Source organism: Phalacrocorax aristotelis, chromosome 4 (assembly GCF_949628215.1).
Source record: "Phalacrocorax aristotelis chromosome 4, bGulAri2.1, whole genome shotgun sequence".
NCBI classification, from domain to species: Eukaryota; Metazoa; Chordata; class Aves; order Suliformes; family Phalacrocoracidae; genus Phalacrocorax; species Phalacrocorax aristotelis.
The window spans coordinates 7,684,097-7,705,411 of record NC_134279.1 but is presented as its reverse complement, the minus strand read 5'-3'; positions in this window follow the sequence as shown (position 1 = coordinate 7,705,411).

The following is a 21,315-nucleotide window of genomic DNA, read 5'->3' as shown; positions in this document are numbered from 1 at the left end:
AACCCAACTGAAAAACCCTCTAGCTCAGATCTCATATAGGCAATAAAAACAAATGTTCAGGCCTTTAAACACAAACATAGGTAGAAATGTGGAACCAGACCCCATATTTGCAGTATATACATGGTACATACATTTTTACCCAAGCCAGGCAAGATTAGCTATTGCCAACATCCCCAGTCCAACTTATGCTCACTAACAAGTTATCATGTACAACAATCTTTTTTATCAGACAAGAGAAAAATGGAAAGTGAGCTCCAATAATACACAAATAATGACCTGCTGGACAAAAACTACTCCGACTGTCAACTAATCAGCTTCAGTAAGCTACTCTCCCCTGCTAAATCAGCAAGAACTGCCTCGTGTTTAAATGTTTCTCCTTGCTGAATAACAGGAAGACGGTGTTAGGCACGACCCAGAGGTCTCCAAATATACCTGGTTCATGCAGGTGCCTTGACAGAGAGCACTTCAGAGTTTATTTTAGAAATGAATAAATACATTGTTCTTAAGTGTTTTATTCTTGAATTGAACAATTTACACCCTAAGAGTGCAATTAATTGCACAAAAAAGAGTGAGATAACTCTTTCATGGGGTCTTTTGAAACGCTATGAAAACACATGGATGGGTCTGTGGAGAGGTACGTAGGACTGAAAACCTTCATATCTAGACTAACTGGAGTTACTTAGCAATTAATTCTTTAACAGTCTTTAAAGGGGAAAGTACTGTGAAATGTAAGCAAACCCGCATGCACAGAGAAATGCCTCTAAGTTTGGGAATGGCAACGCTATTGTTGTTTGCACAAACTGTATTTAACCTACCCGAGTGTATCACACACGACACACGCATAGCGCACGCACACTGCAAGTCTTGGATCACGTGATTAGGTGTGTATTTTTTCCCTGTAGCCTCATTTTATGTATATTTAGCAGGAAGCTGTTAATTTCCCACGCACACTCATTGCCCTGTGTTGAAGCCTTACTGTGCAACACTCAAACTGTACTCAGCAGCCAGAACGATTATTTACTTCAGCAGTTTTCCTGCTATGCTTTTCACCCCAGTAGCACTTGCTTCACATGCACTAATTCATCTTAACAACCCCTGTGAGACAGATATTAACTTGCTTGTTTTAAAATCTAAAACATTAAGCTAATTAGCTTTTGAGTGGCAAAATTCTGGCAGAAATCAGTTGCCCCCGAGACTAACAGTAGGCAGCCTAACACACAGATCCCTCATCTTACTCCCCGTGCTCTTTCATCATGTGCATATTACTTTTAACATGACAGATGATCATCACTACTTTAAGTGCCAGATCCAAGGGCATCTTTGTTACCCTAAAGGACACTGGTGTGGGGAAGGAAGGCAGCAACATCAAACACATCCAGCAGATTTGGGGCTCAGTTTGAGATGCCTGGGAAGCAGTATATGATGGAAAGACTCTCCAGCTACCTCTACGGGCTTAGGAGCTGCAAGCCAGCTCCCCGAGGTGCCAGGGCATGCATCCAAAAGAAAAAGAACACACAATTTTTTACAGCCTGCAAAAAAAATGAAATTTAAGTAACCGGGGTTAGAAAACACATTCAACTGTCCAGGGCAACAACCATTGACTTTAAATACATTGCATCCCTACTTTTCCTGCAGCTACCTGCTGCGCTCAGCCCTCCCAAGCACCCAGCCCAAGGAGAGCCTCGGGGCAGACCCACTCCGTGCACCAGCTGAGGCTGGAGTCTCTCAACAAAAATAGAGCTGGGTGCGGTGTAACTGGTGACCAGATATGCCTACTCACAACCTGTGCATGGGAAACCCCAACTCTGATCATTCCTAGCTTGTAAGTGCTGACCAAAAAGCCTTAATAATCTCATTTTACTACTGACTTCTGCATGCAATGGTTTTCTATAAAAAAGATAAAGGGGGAAGACACATAACAGAGAGAACGTATGCAGTATGGAGCAAGATTAGAAACTATCTCAAATGCTTGATCTAACAAAATAACCTGTGCCATTAAATACCTTTCATTCCCTCTGTAGGAGCTGGACTGTGTTCAAGTCATGCAATCCAGGAGGAGCCCCTGGTCCCCATATGGAGGTACCTGCCCCAGCTCCCTGCGATGGTGGCACCTTGGCTGGGCACCATTCTTCACCGGGCCCAGCTTTCTAGCAGCTGTAGCCCAAACAGCCAGGGAACAGAGCTCACAAACTGCTGTCGTGACACAGCCCACGTCCAATTCACACCACAGACATTCACGTTGTTTCCCAGAGGAAGCAGCGGCCTTGACAGAATCAAAAAGCTGATGATGAATCAGTGAGTTCAAGAGATCTAACATTTTTTTTTTTAATGTTACTATTTAAGGGAGCACACCAGTAACAAAGGGATTGTGGTAACCAAAAAATTAGCCCCTGTAGAAAATTCCTAAAAAACTGGATAGTGACAGAACCCAAAACAAAAGCTCCATCAGGGTAAAAATATAAAAATAAATTAAAAAAAGAAAAACACCAAACCCAAAACATACCAAACAAAAACAAACAAAAACCTTGCAGAACAGCGATCTTTCTCCTTTAAATTCTACAGGACTGGAAGCCAGATGTGGGGTTTGTTTTTTGGTTTGGGATTTTTTTTCCCCCTTTTTTTTGGGGGGGGGGGAGGGGCGGAGAATATTATTGTTATCGATTTTGGGTTTGGGGTTTTTTTTTTTGCCAGACTGACAGCAGTCTGGAACACATATTGAAAACCTAATTTAAAAACCTAACTCAACCCTCTTGATTATAGCTTTTGGATCACTGAATAACCTGCAGGACAGCAGCTTCTCTCCTGCTATTTCTAACTCAGTCCAGATCAAGCTAGAGGGGAAAGGTGAGTTTGGGGTTTGTTTGGTTTGGTTTTAGGCTGAAGCTCAAGGGTAGTTTATCAGTTTATTTAGGAAAGAGATTCCCACCCTCACCACCACCACCCCAAATAGATGCAGTACATTTTACGTTTAATAGAAAATAACATAAGAATATATGCTCAATATGCCAAGTATAATGAACAATCAGTTCTAGGTTTTAGGTTTTACAATTTCTCTAGAAACCCCTATTTTTCTCCTTATTACATTTTACAGAATTTCCTTAACCTTCCTTAAACACCACCTCTTTTCTCTCTACAGGTAACTGGAAAGCCTCTTATTTCTAAAGCCATCAAAGTTGCTTTTTGGAAGAGAGGAGCACAAGCCATTCCCTCCAGGGCTTGAGAGCATCTCCCCAGAAATATTTCTTCTGGCCACTCTGCCAGTGAAACACAGCAATTCAAAGCTCAACACCAGCTGGAGGGTTTGGACCTCCTGTTTTCAGGTCTGGTTTTAGCTCACCTGCCTATACAACCAGGCATGAAAACCCCGTAGAGGCAGAACCAGGAGTAGTTTTGCTCCTCACCATCAACGAATAGCTAACGGCTTGGAAAGGAGCACGGAGCAGTTTGCATCAGTGCACAAGATGAATATAAAAACCAAACCAAAACACAATTTGTTTTGCAGTTTATTAAAGGAAATGTTTTCATATAATTAATCATGGTCCGTGAGGCTGCTTTATACAACGCCATTCCTCCCTACCCCCAGCCATCCCACATGAGGCCTTAGCCGGACTAAAATTTTGCAAAGCCTTGCATTGTTCTCCCTGACACCGGATCAGCGAACACAAAAAAGCAACTGCCAGCTCAAAAGCAATCCGGTGATAGAGCCTGGTGCTATCTAATCAAGGGCAAAAGGTCACTTCCGAACAACTGGGCAATAAAAGATTATTTCCAGCCACAGAACAGAAAGGCCCAGTGGTGGATGCTTGAAAGAGGGGGGTGGAAGGAGGGCAAAAGGGCTCCCGTCTGTGGGAGGAAGTGCATTGAATAAAGCCAGCAGACGGGAACCATCTGGCTTTGTGCGTGGTCTGTTCTTCAGAAGAGAGAGAAAGCCCCCTCAGCGGGGCCAGTGACTCCGTGCAATGATTCAAACTTCCCCCCCCACCCACCCCCAATTTAAAAGCGGTTTTCCCAGGCACCAAGAAATCGGAAAGGGAACTTTACCAACGGACAGAGGTGTCTGACCAACTGCTAGCTGCAAGACAGAGCCCGCATTTTAATTTGGCCATGATAGATGGCTCTTATCAGGGAGCAAGGCCTGTGGATAACCAGACAGGGCTTTTCTGTTTGTTTTGTTTTTAAAGACTGCTTCAGAAGAAACCTCCCAGGGACCGAGCATACTCAGATTCCCAACCCACCCAATACACTGAGTTTGGTCACGTTTTTAAACGGCAAATGGCATTTCCAGCCGTATCACCTTTATTATGTATACTTCATGCATTTCCCCCCTTCCTCTCACTCTCCACTTGTTATATGGCCTCATTTGAATGAAAGCAAGAAAATAAAAGGGCCAGATTACATTCAGTCCAGTTGCCATGGCCTGTGGGAGGGCAGAATTGCAAACACTTCAGTACAAATGGTACAATCCCTCCTCCCTCCCTTCACCCCTGCAGTTGTCCTACATGTCCTCACTTTCCCTCGCTACGTGGTTCGCACCGGAGGCCCTTGGCACTCGGCGGCGAGGAGCTGAATCTATTCAAGCTTCCAGACACCTCCTCTGTTCACTAGTGAATTAACTTTAAGCATGCAAATCACACTAATCCAGAATTCACAGGAGAGGAAGTCAGGAGGGTTCCCAGTGCTCTGGGAAATATTTTTCCTTTCGGGAAGGGAAGGGGAGGGAGGGGGTCACTGCACTCTTCTTTACAGCTCACTGCAGGTCACTCTGGCTCATCTCAAAGAAGTTTAGTTCAGAGGCTCAGCTTGACATTCATTGGTTTCTAAATCGGAACCTCTTGAGCAATTGTCCCAGCAAGCCCAAGGATTGGGGCCTGAGCAAATAGCCACGGACTAATCCTGCTGTAGTAGGGGGGAAACGAAGCAGCTAAATGTCCAGTTTATCAACAGAAAACAACAACTGAGCCTTTGTCCTAACGGGGTGCATTAGGAAACCGTTCGGCAGGACTCATCTGCATGAGAAACCAAGGCAGCTGGGAAACACCAACGTATATTTTAGAGAGGTCCATGAAGACATCAGATGAGAGAAATATTCCTTACATTGATTTTCTGTAAGGTCACCTTCAAAAAGGAAGAAAAATTCAAGAATTCTGAACACGTCTTAAAACAAAGCCTACCAAGTATCAAGCTGTATCAGAAAAAAAACCCAAACACACAACACCAAAAAGCCCACACAGCAAGAGTTAAAACTGAGAAACATGACACAGCAGGTCCTCTGCCATAGACTACTTGCTACAGGACAGAAAAAAACCCACCACTGACAGCAGTTTGGCCAAATGGTCAACGAAGGACTGCAACAGCTGCACTATTTATTCTCTACAGCTCTGCAAAGCTAAGGCACCATGCAAAAGATACCAATGTTTCTGCTGTAGTCTCAAGAAAAGACTAGATATCAAACAGATATGGAAGTGTGGAATATCATTTTGAGACACAAAGCCAACGAAGGAAAACCATGGAGTTGAAATGGACCACTGTAAGGTAGGTTTAAAAAGAAATAAAAAACAAAACCACAAACAAACCTGCCACTCAGTACTGATCTATTCTCAGTTTTACCCAACTAAGGGGTTCTAATCAGTTACAGGTGTTTTTCTCTAGAGGATTTTTAGGCACCTAGAAGCTGTTGGAAAACGCAGACACTACACTCCCTATTTCTTCGAGAGCGGAGCAAAAAACCCTGTCCTGTTGCTCAGAGCAAGGTGAATAACCCATACAGCATGCATGGAAACTACATTCCACTTGCTTTGCAAAGCCAGTGGGAAAACAACCTGAAGGTGGGGGAAAAAAAAAATCCAAATTTAAAGCAGGTGAGCCTCAGGTTAAGACTGCTGCTGCATTAACAGCCACTTTCATCACTTCAGAAAGTGAAACCACTTATTGGTACAACAAAGTTCTGTGCAAGCAGATGGAGATATCTAAGAAAACGTGACCCCCATCTAATCACAGCTAGTTGATGAAGTTACCATCAGGAAGATCACAGCCCCAACCTACAACAGGAACTTACACCGAGCTTTTAAAAAGAAGCAAATCTAGCCTTTCCTGGAGTGCCCAAAGGGATGCTTCCCTGGCCCAGTGGTACAATAGTCATATTCCAGTCACAACAGAGACAAACATCTTTGCTGCAGTGGGGGCAGTTTCTACTCACATATACCATGACTAAAATCCCAGAGACCCACAGTTATTTCAGAGCTACACCAGCATTCTTTGAGATCAGAGCATGCCCCACTAGCCCTACGCTGAGCGGCTGCCCTGGTTTCCACTTCACTTAGTGTTAATTACAAGCCTCTTTCTTGGCTAGGTTGGCAGCTTTGTGGTTCAAGGGGGAAAGAAGGAAAAAAAATAATTCTCATCCTATTAAGTGCAGCCCAGCGACCAAAAGACTCTGAAAGATAGAAAACCCCTCTCAGCATGAACAAACAGCAGAGTTGCACTTGAAAATACAGGTTTTAATTGCAAGTGGCATTTCCAAGCTACCCAGCTCCTGGGGCCACCTCGATGCAGGCAAGGCATACTATCAGACAGTTAATACCCTCAAACAAACAGCTTCCCATTCCCAGCCACATACAGGGCTTGCAAGGTTTTAAACATGCACCATTTGTATCACAAAAGCCACTCAAAGCCCCTGTCCTGGACAAGGCCCATCTCTAGTTAGGCACCCAACAAAGAATAAGTGCATCCTCATTTGGTAAGTACCTCTATGTGGTCTATCTGGCAGACTCCAAACGAGCATTTTGCAGAAAGCTGATACTGTAAATTCACATGCCAAAAAAACCCTGTAGCTTGATCACAGGCCAGTTTTATTACCAACACACTTTTGAAAGTGCACACTACAGTATCCAGTACTCTAGCAGAGACTCACCAATGCCATGCACTCCAGCGCTGCTCCAGCAAAAAAGGCAGCAGGACTCCAGAAGGCACGTGGGAGCACAGCACACCTCTCCTAGGCTAATCCCACTGGGTTTAAGGCTGCAGGTACTATAGCAACCCTAAAGAAAATCAAGACAGACTTTGAGGTGGATCAAGAAGAACAAACCTACTTAATACTCCTACATATAAGGAAAGGCCTTTGTCCTGGGCGTCCCCTCAGCTGTGGTAAATTTGCACCTACTGATTTTGTGAAGTAACACAGCTGCTCTCAAGGGGCAGAAATGAGCCTGCCCCAAGAGCCTCTGGTTGCTCAGAGCTTTCAGGGCAGAATTTTTTCGTTTTACCCTGAATTTACAGACTCTGGAGCGTTAGTCTACCGTGTTCTCAGTATCCTAACATGCTTAGCCAACAACCCACACGTGCACTGCTCTGTCTTGCTGATTTGGGATCCTTTAGGTTTGTACCCTGAGGGAAATATATTCCAGTAATCTACTGCACAGATTAGGCATGCAATCACTATTTCTTACATCCAGTTGTAAATCATATGGTTTCCTGCCTAGGCCTAGATAAGAATATAACCCCTAGGCTATGCACCAGCTGACAATATCAAGTCCTTTTGTTAAGGAAATGATTGCAGATGACTAAGTGCTTTCACCTGTTTCCCTTTGCCAGGTAGCATCTCCTCTGTATGCCTGGACTGAGCTGAAGCTACTAGAAACAAGCAGCAGAAACTATTTCTCCCCTAGGAATTTGAAGCTGAGACTCTTTAGACAAGAAATGTCATCAGGAGCCTGGCTAAGGGTCACAGCCCTCCATTACCCAGGGGTACCAGAGCAGGTATGCACAGGCAAGGGCCAGGGAGCCCAAATACCTCTACCACAAGGGCTGGGATGAGGAGGAGACAGGACTAGAACTACATCCATCCATCCAGGAAGGAGTAGGAACTAGTGGCAAGGATAACGTCACAGGGGCATCAAGGAAAGACCAAGGCGGGCAAGAAGAAGACAGATTCAGACGGGTGGCTGCAACCAGCAGGCCAGGTGAGTGGTTGGGGAACGGGTGGCATCACGCCATGTACTCGAGCAGTATTAGGGTTTGCAGAGCAGTCCTGTGAGGCAGCAATAGGACCCACTGCTGTGCAAAGGCCCCAGCGGCCTGAGAAGGGAAACCACGTGGCTGTCCCAAAAAGAGCAAACACTGCCAAGCCAGCTGGTCGGCAAGGCGCTGCTGATACTGGAACAAGTCCTGCTGCTGGTCCTTCCAAGAAGATCACAGACCTGGGGATCTGGACTCTGACAGAGATAAAATCCTAAGACTATTTATCCTCGAGGAAGAGCTCAAGGACAGGACAAAGAGAACAACTGGAGACCACTCCACTGGTATGGGAGAACTGCCAAAGTCCCGTTGCTCCAGCAGTGCCACCCTGGCCTGATTTTAACTGCCAGTGAGTCCTTGTGGTTTTAACCTGTCCTGTAGAGATCAGCTGTAAAAAGGGGGCTTTGCCTAATCCCTCTTCTCCAACTATTGAAGCCAAGGTGCAGGAGCTATGTTAGCGGCCCGCCTCTACCTCTGACCTGGCCTTACAGATCATCCCCTGCGTTTGCAGTGCAGGAGGGCAAAAGAGACAGAGCCACCTCCACCCAAATTACCCCCTTTATAACCATATCCTGACGAGATCTGGCTCCTGTGGCCTTCACCTGGGGAAGTGCTTAATTCCAGTTATGTTTGAGCCTTATAGCCTTCAGCTTCCAGCCCTTTTCATGCCCCATGGCAGTCCTATTGGGGAGACACTGCTTTAAAATTAAGGTGGTGTCTGAAGAAAGAGGTATACATTATGTTGCACAAAAGCCTCAGCCTTGCTCTGTGGAGTATAGAATGGTGAGATGGTGTGCAAAGGCGGGGAAGGATGGGCAAGTAAGATCAAATGTTACCCACTTATCCAAAAATGCCAGGAAGAGCGCTATCTCTAAATAATAGCAGATAAAATCTCAAGTGTCTTCCAAAAACTTAGATGAGGATATATAAGCCTTCAAAACAGTCACCTTTGAGACCATCATTTTTGCACCCAATGGTTCCCTTTGCACGCTCCCTTCTTACTAACACCTCCAGAAAGCAGAATTAAAAATTACTTCTTACAACTCAGGTACACAAGTAATAATTTTGCAGTGTGTTGTTGAAATACAATACCAACACAGAGCAGTAACGTCTCATAAAATACCCATTATGGTCAGAATTACCCATACTGTGTGGAAAGGCAAGAAGATGGGATGTCTTGCTTGTTGTCCCTGAACAAGGTTGAGATTTGAAGGCAGATCTTCCTGGCTTAGTGTTTTCATTCACACTGCTGCCTACATACATAAATAAGATCACAGTTCATCAGGACAGCAGTTTTTTTTCTCAAGACAAGACAACCATGCAAGAGGTTCCACCTCTGCTTATTGTCAGAGGAGTGAGAGGTGTCCCTACAGAAGGAAGACCTAGGGTCTGAGGGTCTGCTGACCTCCCCTCACACTTGCATCTCAGCCAAGGCTCAAACCAGCTCAGGGAATTAAAAAAAAAAAAAATAAATCTGCTCTTCTGACTGTGGTGTCTCGTTGCACAACCTCGTGCAACTTATCCATTGCTTTGCTGCTGTCGTCCCTCGCACTTCTTCTGTCTTTAGCCCTTACTACGCAGTGACTGGGTTCACCTCTGCGGGATGCTTACCGCCGTAGCTGCAGGCTCCCGCCAGTATGCTGCAGGCATGCAACCGAGAACTCTGATGTCATGTCTCGTAACCCATCAAAAAGCGCCTTGTTTAAAACAGAGAGATCGGATGAGATCATTAGAAGCTTTAACTATTCTCTTTTTTTGGCATACCACTTACTTATCTGGGAGGCATAGTGAGAGGATATTGTAAAGGTTACATAAAATCAAAACGCGGTTGTCGGGCATTCCTCTGCCCATCATTTGTTCTGGCAAATTTACATCCTCTGAAAAAACATGATGGAGGCATCATTTTCTGCAGCAGAACATCACGTAGGAGCAAGGCTGACAAACAGAACAGTCTGCCAAAATGCACTGCGGAGATTTTAGATGTAAGAAAGGAAAAAGTTTGGTTTAGGCTGAGTACATATGCAAATATACCCACATATCATCTCTGTGCCCACAGAATGCAAAAGTAGGAGGAGGAAAGGGTTTTCTGTCATACAGCTTGTGTCACGGGAGATATTTTTATCATTAATTCTATTTTCCATAAACACTTTCGAAGAGACACAAAGACCCTTTGCCAACATGTCTCAGTGACAGTCGGAAAGCAAGCCAGAGGAAGACGCGAAAGAAAAGGGGGGGGTAAGAAAAAAAGGGCTTCACTGAGTTTAAGTGGTGGCGGGTGGGATTTGCCTCACTTAAATTCAGCCACCTAAATATTAGGCATCTACTTTTATCTGTTCAGCTACGATTCCTCAACAGCCAAGCCATTAGAGCGAGGTACCTCCACTGAGAGCTTCACCCCACCAACCTTAGGCTGAGCTGAATCACCCTCCAGTCCTACCTTTCTCATCCTTCGGATTGCAGAAGCAGCCCAGGCAGCCAGCCTGGCCGTCAGCTGTCAGAAAGCTGAGTATCTAGTAGCAGAGCAGAATCTCAGCCTACACAGCAAGGCTTTCACATGGCCCTAGCTCGGTGAGGAACCTAGCTAACAGAAACTAACTCCCTCCCATCAAGGTTTTCATTTTGGCCGTCTTTGCAAGCCTGCCATGCAGTTTATACCAGTGATTTATTTATAGAGAAAGTCAATACTGAAAGAGTCAGGGATGCAGTCTAGCAACATCAACCCAATTACCAAAACAGATTATCGGGCCACAGCACCCTCCAGGTCAGACGAGAGGTTCGTTCGGCAGAGACAGTCCCCGGCAGTGGCAATGCTTGTGGGAAGAGGTGCTGCGTAGAGACAACGCTTGAGCCTGGCTCAGTTGCATTGGTTTGACTTTTCTTCTGATTAAAACATAAGCTTAGGCTCTCCTCTTGCTCCGTGATACCCTTATTAAGCTGGGCAGCAAGAACATAAGAGCTAGTCCAGTCGAGAGGCACCAGCCGGGCTCCTGTACTCTAACCTGTGTGTGCTAAGAAATGATAGTCACAGTAAAATGGTAAATAATTATTAAATAAGGGGAAAACATATATTTTATCTCAGCAATTCTAAGACAACTACTGTGCTGAGAAGTACAGATCAGCAGTATCGTCCCCTGCCAGGAAAAGGCAGCAGAGTTGTTTGACGGAAAATTAGTGTATTTATAATGGGAAAAAAATGCCCTTACCCCCGTAACAGAAGTAAAAAATGCAGTGAATGCCTATGGTGTTGAGTTCCAGGTGGAAGATAATTGAAAAAAAAAAAGGGGTTATAATTACGTTCTCTTGATGCAAAGTTCTTGACCATACATAAAACATAAAATCACTTTCCTTCCAGTTGGTGTAATTAGCTTCAATGACACTTCAAAGTGAATTTTAAGAGTATTAAGGTTTACAAAATGTCAAGTGGGAAGCATATAGATAGACAAAAAACCCTGCATCTAAGTGCTCCTCTTCATTCGCACCACTGCAATCATTCCGTTCCCAGCTCCTCTCTCACTGCTGTGGCCCTTATACATGGGAGGCAATACTTGGCTTTATCTCGACCATTTCAAGCTACCGATTACAGGCAAAATGGACTTCCAAGGTCACTGTTTTTAAAGGCAGTAGCCTTTAGTTAGTTTCTGAAATCCTTACATAGGAACCAAGTTAACTTGATTTTCAGAAATTTTGAGATTGCATCGTCCAGAGAACAAGGCCACATTTTAAGTAGCCCTTACACGGACTGGTGAGCATCACTCCAGGCTCCCACCGCACAGGACCCGTTAAGCTGAATTTGCAGCTAAATCCAATGCACTTGTTTCTCTGTTCTTCTACATGGAGCCATTGAACCTACAAAGTGCATTTTTGTCCTCTCAGGTGTACAAACACAGGCTGGTTCAGGTAACCTCCACATACACCCACTTCCACAACAACGGAATGTAAATTAGGAACTCCTGGATTCTTTGGTATAAATTCCGTTTGAAAGAGGAAGAAAATAAACAGGAGATGGGCACCCTCCTGCTTTGGCTGGTATTTCCCTTACCTGTACCAGTGAGGCAATCCTTGCCACATTTACCGGGATGTGCTAAAAGTTCGCATTCGTGACTTTCAGATTTGAACCTTACAAGAGAATCTCTCAGCTGTCCAAGGAAGAGAGCAGACACATCATGATTCCTACAAGGTTTAGCAATGGGTGCTTAGTTACCTTTTAAAGAAAGAGACCTGCAACGTCCAGGGCACATTCGAACATCTGCGGGAAGCCTGTGGCTTTCCGAGGGCAAGTGGAAGTGCTGTTGCAGAGTCGCAGGTGGGAAAGGTGATGGGCACGTACCTGGGAAGGTCTCTAACAGCACCGGGTCCCCAGAGGTGCGGCAGCCTGATCTCTGCAGCTGCACGCTGCTCACCGAGGGCTAGTTCTGCTTCCCCTCCGGAGAACAGACCCTAATAAACCTGAAAACTAAGCACAGGCACGCAGGAGGTGCTTACACTGCTGGAGAGAATGAAGTAGAGAACAGGGGAGCTGGATTAAGTGGACTGTTGTAGTCCAAAGCAGCTTGCATTTACAAATACAACTATATTGTAAATGCAAGTCACGTGTAAATACATCTAGTGCTACAGAAGCTCACGTTCCCTCACAAGAAGGTACAAGATTTAGGAGCAGTAGTAGCAAAAGCCAAAATTATTGAACCTCTGCTAAAATGTATCATGGTTTTCCAAAGAAAGGAAAATTTTTTCAAGTATATCTCCTGTATCTTCCTAAAATATCTGCAAAGAACTGGAGAAAGGAGGAAATAATCACAATCCTGTAACAAAACTACCAGCAAGGCAATTTTACAGCTTAGCTCTGCTCAGAACCTCTCCCTCCTCTTTTTCAGAGCTCCCGATGAGGATCAGCAACAGAGGGCATGGCCATCCATCCACCTGCTCCCGCTCTGGAGAAGACGTACATCCAAAGTGTTGCAACTCTCCCATCCTTTTTTTCGTCAGGGATAGTTTCTATTGCAAGATTCACAGTCTAAAAGATATCACTGAAGTTGTAGAGGTAAGAAGGGCAGCTACGACAGGAAGGAGGAGAAACAGAAGTAGGTTATTGAGTCAGTTTTTTCCAAGTCTTGCAGATGGTGAGAACAAGAAGCAAAAGTCATGTTCACAGTTAAAGCCAATGAAATTCTACAAGCCTCATGGGAAACTCAAACACAGGCATAAAGTGCAGAACTGCTTCTTGTTTTCATTTCTTTTTTAATACTTTGCTTATTTGTTCAAATGCATGCGGGTGGAGTGCACAGACAGAATTTCCCCAGGTGCTGCTAGATACCTCCCTTTTTTTGGCTCGTAGCCCTATGTCCATGTCTGCAGTCTCAGTAACCACCTCCAAAGCTGTGTCTTCAGGAAGGGAAGTAAGGAAGGAGAGCAGATGACTGCCTCAGAGCCTGAGAGCACATTTCACACAGAGAGGTAGCCCTAAAGACATTTCCCCTACCACCAAAGTCGAGCACAAGAAGTCCCTTCCCTTCCTGTCACCTGGGTACCCAGCTGCATCAGCATTACCAAAGGAGGCAGCAACCTCTCAGGCCAGCAGTCCCACCGCCAAACTGGGCCCTCGTTGAGAAAGAGACAAACCAAACCAGACCAGAAGCTGCCTTGGGAGGGCAAACGTAGGAGAGACACCGAGCGCACGTATGGTTTGCTAACAGTTTCACCCAGAGCAAAAATTGCAGTAGTGCTGCTTATATTAGCCAGGATTCACCTGAGCAGGTTTTACCGGCGCAGGCTTTTCCACCTCTCCTCCAGTTTTTGCACACACGAGGTTGGCAGATACAGAATGCAAGTGGGCATTTACATTTACATACTAGGCAACTACATTATGTGTGCGCACGAACCTCCTGTGTCCTCAGGAAGTTTCTGCATACACAGCAAGGCTGAATAAATAGTTAGCTCTACACGCCCGAAGAGAAATTTCTGCAATCAGTGTGTTCAAAGGTCCATTTTTATTTTTCCCATTTCTTTTTTCAAAACTTGCCAGCATCCTCCCTCACAGCCTACAGTGTCCAGAGAGGACGTTTGCTTCTGAGGTTAGATGAGTCTTATTCTGATGTCTGATATCTCTTCCCTGCTACCCGTAAGGAGCCTGAGCATCCCAGTTTAGACATTTTCTGTCTGCCTCAACCCATTTTTAGATAAAAACTAATAAGGGCACAAGAGCATCTTTTTGGCATCGTCTTCTTATGTGCCCACAGCTCCCCATTAACAAGATAAAGTTAAACAACAGGTGCTTATATCTGTATGTGGTAAAACAAGCTTCTGTATTTAAGATAAACTTTCCAGGGCAGGTGGTTTCCTAGAACTGAATATACACAAGAAAACATTTAACTATCCTACATAAACGTCAACAGGTATGAGAAGCGTGCACCTAATAAAGGAGATAGAGACTACAATAAAAAGGGCCCTAAATCAAAGAGCAGGTTCACAGCAGTAAACCCTCACATACTGGGCTGACTGAGACCGGGAGCTGGTCCAGACTTTGCTGCTTAGCCTTCAGCATTGCTTGCAACCCAGCAGCTCTCCTGCTCTGCTTTTTCGTTTATTGACCCAGTACCATCATCTTGCCAGGGTTATGTCTGGGACTGCATCCACAAGACTACTTGCGCGGTATCTACATTGGGACCTCGCTGTGTGCTTCCACCTTTATCAGCTTTCTTTTTTTTTAAAAAAAAAAAAAAAGGAAAAACCGCAGAGCAAACATTATCTATTGTTAATTACCTGTAAAGTAGGGCTTTTGCCACTTCCCCAGTTTCTAAGAGCTCTGAAGTGAAACCTGAAAGAAGCCACCCATTGTTTTCAATTGTGCAAGAGCCAGGAGCAAATAGGGCTCAAATTGCAGCTCTGAAAGGCAACAGGAAATTGGCAGCCCGGTAATCTGCTCCCAACTATTCAGAGTAACAAAGGCTACATTCCTCCTCAAATAGTCACCATTAGAAACCCAAGGCTGATCTATTTAGTAAGGCCCACAGAATAAATCTGTGGAAATAAAGAGTTTTAATTAGAAGGCCATAGGATATGGCTCTATGGTTTCTAGCCCCGCAAGTAACATGTATTATTTAGGCTCCTACCTAGTTTCCCACATACCCAAACGCTGTCACCCAGAGATCAGGATCACTGCCATTTTCAAATATTATTAAACTCCCTCCCCCCCCCCAAAAAAAAAAAACAAAACAACAAACCCAAACAAACTAATAAATGTGGAACTCTTCATTACAGATGAATCATACCGATCAGTGTGCTGTTTGGAGAACATCTAAAATTGGGCACTGTGTTAGGATTATATATTTTTTTTCCCCATAAGAGTATTAACATTGCTTCTAAACCATCAGTGCCTGCATGCACGGACAATCTATGGCCTGCTACAGCATACAACTTATAAATATTCTCCAGAAAGTGCTATAGGTTCAGGCACAAAGTGGTTTTCCCATTCATTCACCTCTCTGTACAGAAGAATGACGTAGTAAGTAAAGCACCACACTGCTGGTCTGGTCGCGCTAGAGCCTCACGGTGTGGCTCCACGCAGCCCTCCGGCCTCAGTTTTCCCAGCAGCAAAGAGGAAAGATTTTCCTCAGAGCTCTTTTATCAGGCATAGCTGAGTTAGAAGAATTGAAGCCCAAGTGCAAAATGCTTTGAGCTACCTGGTAGGGAGGTATTGTAATTTTTGCCACCTGAACAGGTAAAGTTATCCCAAACACAGTGTGTTAGAGGCCAGCAGGACCGCAAATCAGACTAACACTTACAGGGGACGTTATCTGCACCTGGCAGCAGCGACGGATGACTCCGGAACTACCATGGCAAGTGCTCCTGCTCCAGTACGCAGCAAGAGATCGAAAGGGGGGGAACCAGCGCACATGCTATAAAGCTCAAGGTTTGAAAGCCCATACAAAAATCTCTATGGAGACTCCAGAGGGGCTTCTTATATGTCCACCACTTGCTCCCAAAGAGACCCTTTGACTGTCTAATGTAGCAGAATTGATGCATTTTCAACTATAACAGTATTTCCTCACATACTCCTGCAGATGAGTAAACTCAAGAGCAGACACCACGTACTGCCAAACTTTGGTAGAGTTCATACCTAGATCTGAACTTTGGACCAAAACAAAATCATGAGATCCAACAATATTGTATTTCCCACCCTGACTAACCAGGCTCATCCTCACTGTGATTCAGAAGAGATACAGAATATTTAGAAACGTGTTACATCGGCGAGTGCCTCAGTAGTACCACAGGTGGCTCACGTAGCCGTAGCATGTTTCATCCAGAAGAACCTTGCATGCTATGTAGAAAATTGAACAAGTGTACAATTAATCCCTAAAAAGAAGGGGTCAGATAAATGACGCTTGATTTTGATACGAAATAAATGTTGCTGGCAATTGATTTTTAGCAGGGGCAGCTCGGAGACCTTGATATTAAACAGAAAGTACCGTGCAATCTCCCAATATCCAGGTTAGAGAAGAGCCCCAGCACTTCCCCCGTTCTTCCAGGCCAGTCTCTTATTCATTTCCATTTTGAAGTGTCCTACTCATAAGTGCACAGATCCAAAAGCATCCAACCGAACACCACACAAGAAATGATGCTTTGGAGAGGACCTTGACCAGGACAGGTAACTTCAACATTTCCTCTGCTTAAAGTGCAGAAGAGGAATCCTCATGGCATGGGAAGAATTGTCAGAGGGTTTGGAAGTTGAAGCATGCACCACAAGATGGGAGATTTCATTTAAAATACCCATGAAGTAGTTAATCAGTTATGTAATTTCAGCATATGTTTGGGGTATTCCTGCTATTTCTCAGTTACTTTATCATATAAATTAAGAACTTCCTAACACCTACGAATGCTAGACATGCATAAGGCAGCGTGCTCTATTAACCAACTTAATTAATAAAAAACAGAAAAGAAAACAAGGAAAACCCCACCACTAATATCAAGTCCGTTCAGAACAGCTTGCGGTGGCGTTGGGCCCCAGCATAAGCATGCTGTCGCACGACCAACTTAATCACTGGTGTAAATCCATCAACTTCATTCAGAAGAAATATTCTGTGTAGCAAAACCAGTCATACTACGGTAGCGACCCTGAAGGGTCAGGCAGGATGCGAGCCGCATTGTGCTCCCTATTGCACAAACACAATGAGGTTCAGCCCTTTGGGGCAGAGCCTCTGTCAAACGTTTGTGCCTTTCGACAATGTGTTCTGTAGGATATTTGTTTTCAGATTGGTAGCACTGTACATGTATACAAAGGTTTACAAAACAGGGCGTGCTGACAACGCAAGAGAGGCATGGCTATCAGGCACACCTTCCTCTAAGGACTAAAACAAACGTATGTTTCTTTTCTTCAAGGAAAAGCAATTCACGACAATTACATTTTCAAGCTGAAGATGGCTAATTTTGTAACACGGACAACGACGTCGTTCCCCTGGAAGTACACCATTTCCTCTTCCTTTTACGATATTGCCACATGCATGCGTCAGGAATATTGAAAGATACAGGGGAATTTCTCATCCTTTTTTGAGGCTGAAATCAAAAGTTATTCAGTGAGACTAGGGCTTCACCCCTACGTACTTAAACCTAAGCAATAAGACCGTGTGTGGTCTGAAGGCAATCCGTCCTGTATTTGTATTTATTAACAAGTAAGTGAAGAAGTGTCTCACCTCAAGACACCTTCGCCAGGGGAAGTGGGAGCGACTGCTGCAAACATTATACTGGGAAAAACAACAGCACTGCATCCCTTTATCACAAATATAACCTGAACAGTAGCTATCACTCCAGGAACAACGCTTCATTCCAACCGCGTTGGCTTCTGATATGGTCACCAGTATGTCCATATTCCTCTTTTAGCCTTTATCAGGCAGAGTTTGGATTTAACACTCCAGCCAAGAAACACTATCTAACAGCATACACGTATATAGACACGGCAAGGCATTCCCAATCAAGTTCAAGCGAGAGTATCCACAGTGCAAACATGCAAAAAGAGCCTGAATAACTCTCTGCCAGGATTTTTAAATGCTGAGACGGCACCAGAAAGCTGATCTGTAGGCTGTGCTTGCTGCCCAACCCACAGCCCATCCTTATCCCCCCACAGGACAGTGGGGCATCAGCCCCGTGTACCAGTGGCAGCCCAAGTCCATGCTCTAACGTGGAAGTGGAACAGCTTAGAAGCTGTTTGAATAGATCTTTCCAACAAGTACAAAGCTTGTTAACACAGGCCCCATATGGCTAGGTAACTAATGCCAAGGGTAGAAGCCATTCCCATCAGTGAAAGAAAGGTGAAAACCAACCACAGCGAGGAAGCACCCGTGATTAAGAGCTGCTCTAAAAGCAACTTGCCTGCCGCTGAAGGCTAATCGGAACAAGACCTGTGCAACCCACGCACTGTGTAAGGCTGGTAAATCCAGCTGTGTGATAGTAGAAAGAAATTTTATTCCAGGTTTTCTGAAGCGCCACCATGACCGACACAAAAGCTCCAGCTGGATGAAAGCCAACCATTAATCAGGATTCCTTAGAATTTGGAGGTAATTTTAGCAGAACAAGAAATACAGAAGTATCAGTGAGTCCTGAACATTCCTCCAGGACAAAAATCTATTACTCCTTATAAGTCCATTAAAACACTTCATCTAGCCCTTTTAATCCCTCTTAACAGATTTGCTTTATCACAGACAGAGGAGCTAATCCTCTCCCACCTGTCTTTATGATATGGAACCATAAACAGGAGCAAGTGCTTTTCATTTGTTAAGCATTATCCCCCCTTGGATAACGCTATCATCCACACTAGCATTACTGTAATGAAGCGGTCTTCAGAGAAATGCTCTCGAAATTCCCACCCTAGCAATGTATTCCTCCAGCAGGGAACGCGGAAACTTATTTACCATTTATTTTGAAAACTCAGCTCTTACCAGAAGTTTCAAGACACTAAGCAAACCAAGGCTTGCCTTCCAGCTTGCTGGAGGAAGTTCCCTTTTCCCGTCATCCCTGGCTTTACGCGAGACGTTTCAGGACTCTGCCGTGTATAACCAGATGGCGGGCCTCTTCAAATCCATCGCCGACCTATACAATTAGGTTAGTAGGTCAGCTGAACTTATCGCCTAATTACATGATCATTTTATACAGAGTTCTTTTCATTTTTCAGAGTAAGATCTCAAAGCTATCTGAAAATAGTTGAGAAATGGTTTTTACAATCTACATTGTAATTGAACCTCCAACAGTCTGGCACTCTACAGGTATGTAGAAAAGGACCGGAACAGCCCACTGGCAAGTTTTGGGCTGAAGAATTGAAATCCCCACTTCAGTCTCCTAATTGCCAGAAATCTCATCAGCCTTTAGCAAACCACCTTACAACAAAATACACTATCTGTAGGTGGGCATTCCAGTTGCTGTACTGTAGAAAGTAGAACAGATTAGAATGACCGACCACTTAGGGCGTATTTAAAATATCTTTTGTCTCGTCAAGCTGTGGAGGCTTACTTGGTATAGCTGTCAGCTTGCTCAATTTTTTTCCACTAGACAGACATTCATTTGCCCTCATGCGGTCCTGCAGGGTTCTACACCACAAAATCTGTCCGCCTGCAAGAAGTCACAGTCGTTGCCGTAACATAAAGCAGCGACCCTACGTTCCTGAGGACCTGAAAGTGAACTCAAATATACGGGTGTATATTAAATACAAACGGTACAGCATCTACCCAAGAAAAAAAACCCTGTTATTCTCATTACTTTAACATTGCCTTCTCTAGGTAACACCTGGCAATTAGAATGCTACTTAAGACATACAAGGAACTGCTATCTTCTCATTGCTGCGTAGGTCAAAGTCAAATTTTCCTCCTAAGGAACTGCAACCTGAAGCTATTCCCAAAGTTTAGTTAGTAAAGGGAGCATTAGTGTGACTAACTAGAGCGTAGGTTTTGTTGATTATTTTTTTTTTTTGTGATGGAAGGTAATCATTAAAAGATAGACTACACATGGGTCCTTTGGGCTTTCTTCTCTTCTGCTAGGAACCAAACCAAACCCAACCCCACCTAAGTCACCTGGCTGAAACAGACACAGGTAAGCAGCATATGGTTTTTCTTGAGGAGGAATAACTAACACCCTTCAAGCAAACTTACTCAACACGGAGTTGGTTTGTATCCAGTTAAGAAAAGGCAGTTGGCTCGGCATTTCCGAGTGTCGGAACAGCCTTAGAAATGGTCACATCCGACCAACGGCGACCGTTTGACAAGGATTTCATTGTCTCCCAAGGGCAGTTTGCAGCTGTCACGGTTAAAGAAGTATCGGTGATAGGAAAAAAGTGCAAAGCAAGTCACCTGGTCCTCAGAAACCTTCTTCTCTGGGCTTTGCTTCATCTTAGGAAGATCGAATCTTGGAAAGCAGGCTTCGTATACATACGCAGCCGCCTCGCAAGCCTCCCAGCCCATCGGTTACGTCACGCCGAGGCTGGGAGAGCAGCGTTACCAACTGTATTCTGCAAAGCAAGCCGTTTCCTAGATTTAGCCAGACGACGATTTCACTTTATACCTCACAAAAGTCATCCGTGCCATTTAATAAAGAACACAACTTTTCAGTCAGCCCATTCCAAGACACGGGAGCAGCTTTGACAGAGTCAACTATAGAAGCCGAGCTTACTCAAACCATCAATACGCCGGGAGTCAGAACAGCTTGAATATGGCAATTCAAAGCAGCGGGGCTTCAAAACGCATGATATGACACATTTGTCAAGTTATTACTGTGTTCTTAAAGTGGAGTTTCTCTAGAACCACTTACGCTGAATACCCTGTGAAAGCACATCCATTTAATAAACTTTTTACTTGAGAAGAATTGTGATGTTAGCCTTGACCCACATGACAGAAGAATGAGGTTTCCCCATTCACTCTTAATGAAAAGCTTTTTTGTTGAATATGTGTTAAATGGCCACAAGTAGCTGTGACACTTAGGTCACCCTTAAGAGCCTTTAGTTTGAAGACAGAAGATAGACTCAGTTGACATTGGGAAAACGTACGGGAAAAGAACCAAACAAGCCGTAGGCATAGGCACAAACACACCCCTCCCACACCCCAAATTTCCAAGCTAGCAAACTACAGCAACACACTACTACCTCTTGCTACTGCCTCTTGCTTTTTATTTAGATTTGAGCTTGGTAGACTCAATACTTCGGCTGACATACAATTTAACCAGCCAAGAAGGAAAAATTAAAATAGGTTTACATGTTTCCTAAAGTATACCAAATTAACAACAACAACAAAAAAAAACAAACCCCTTGAAGTTATGGTTTCCTCCTCCACA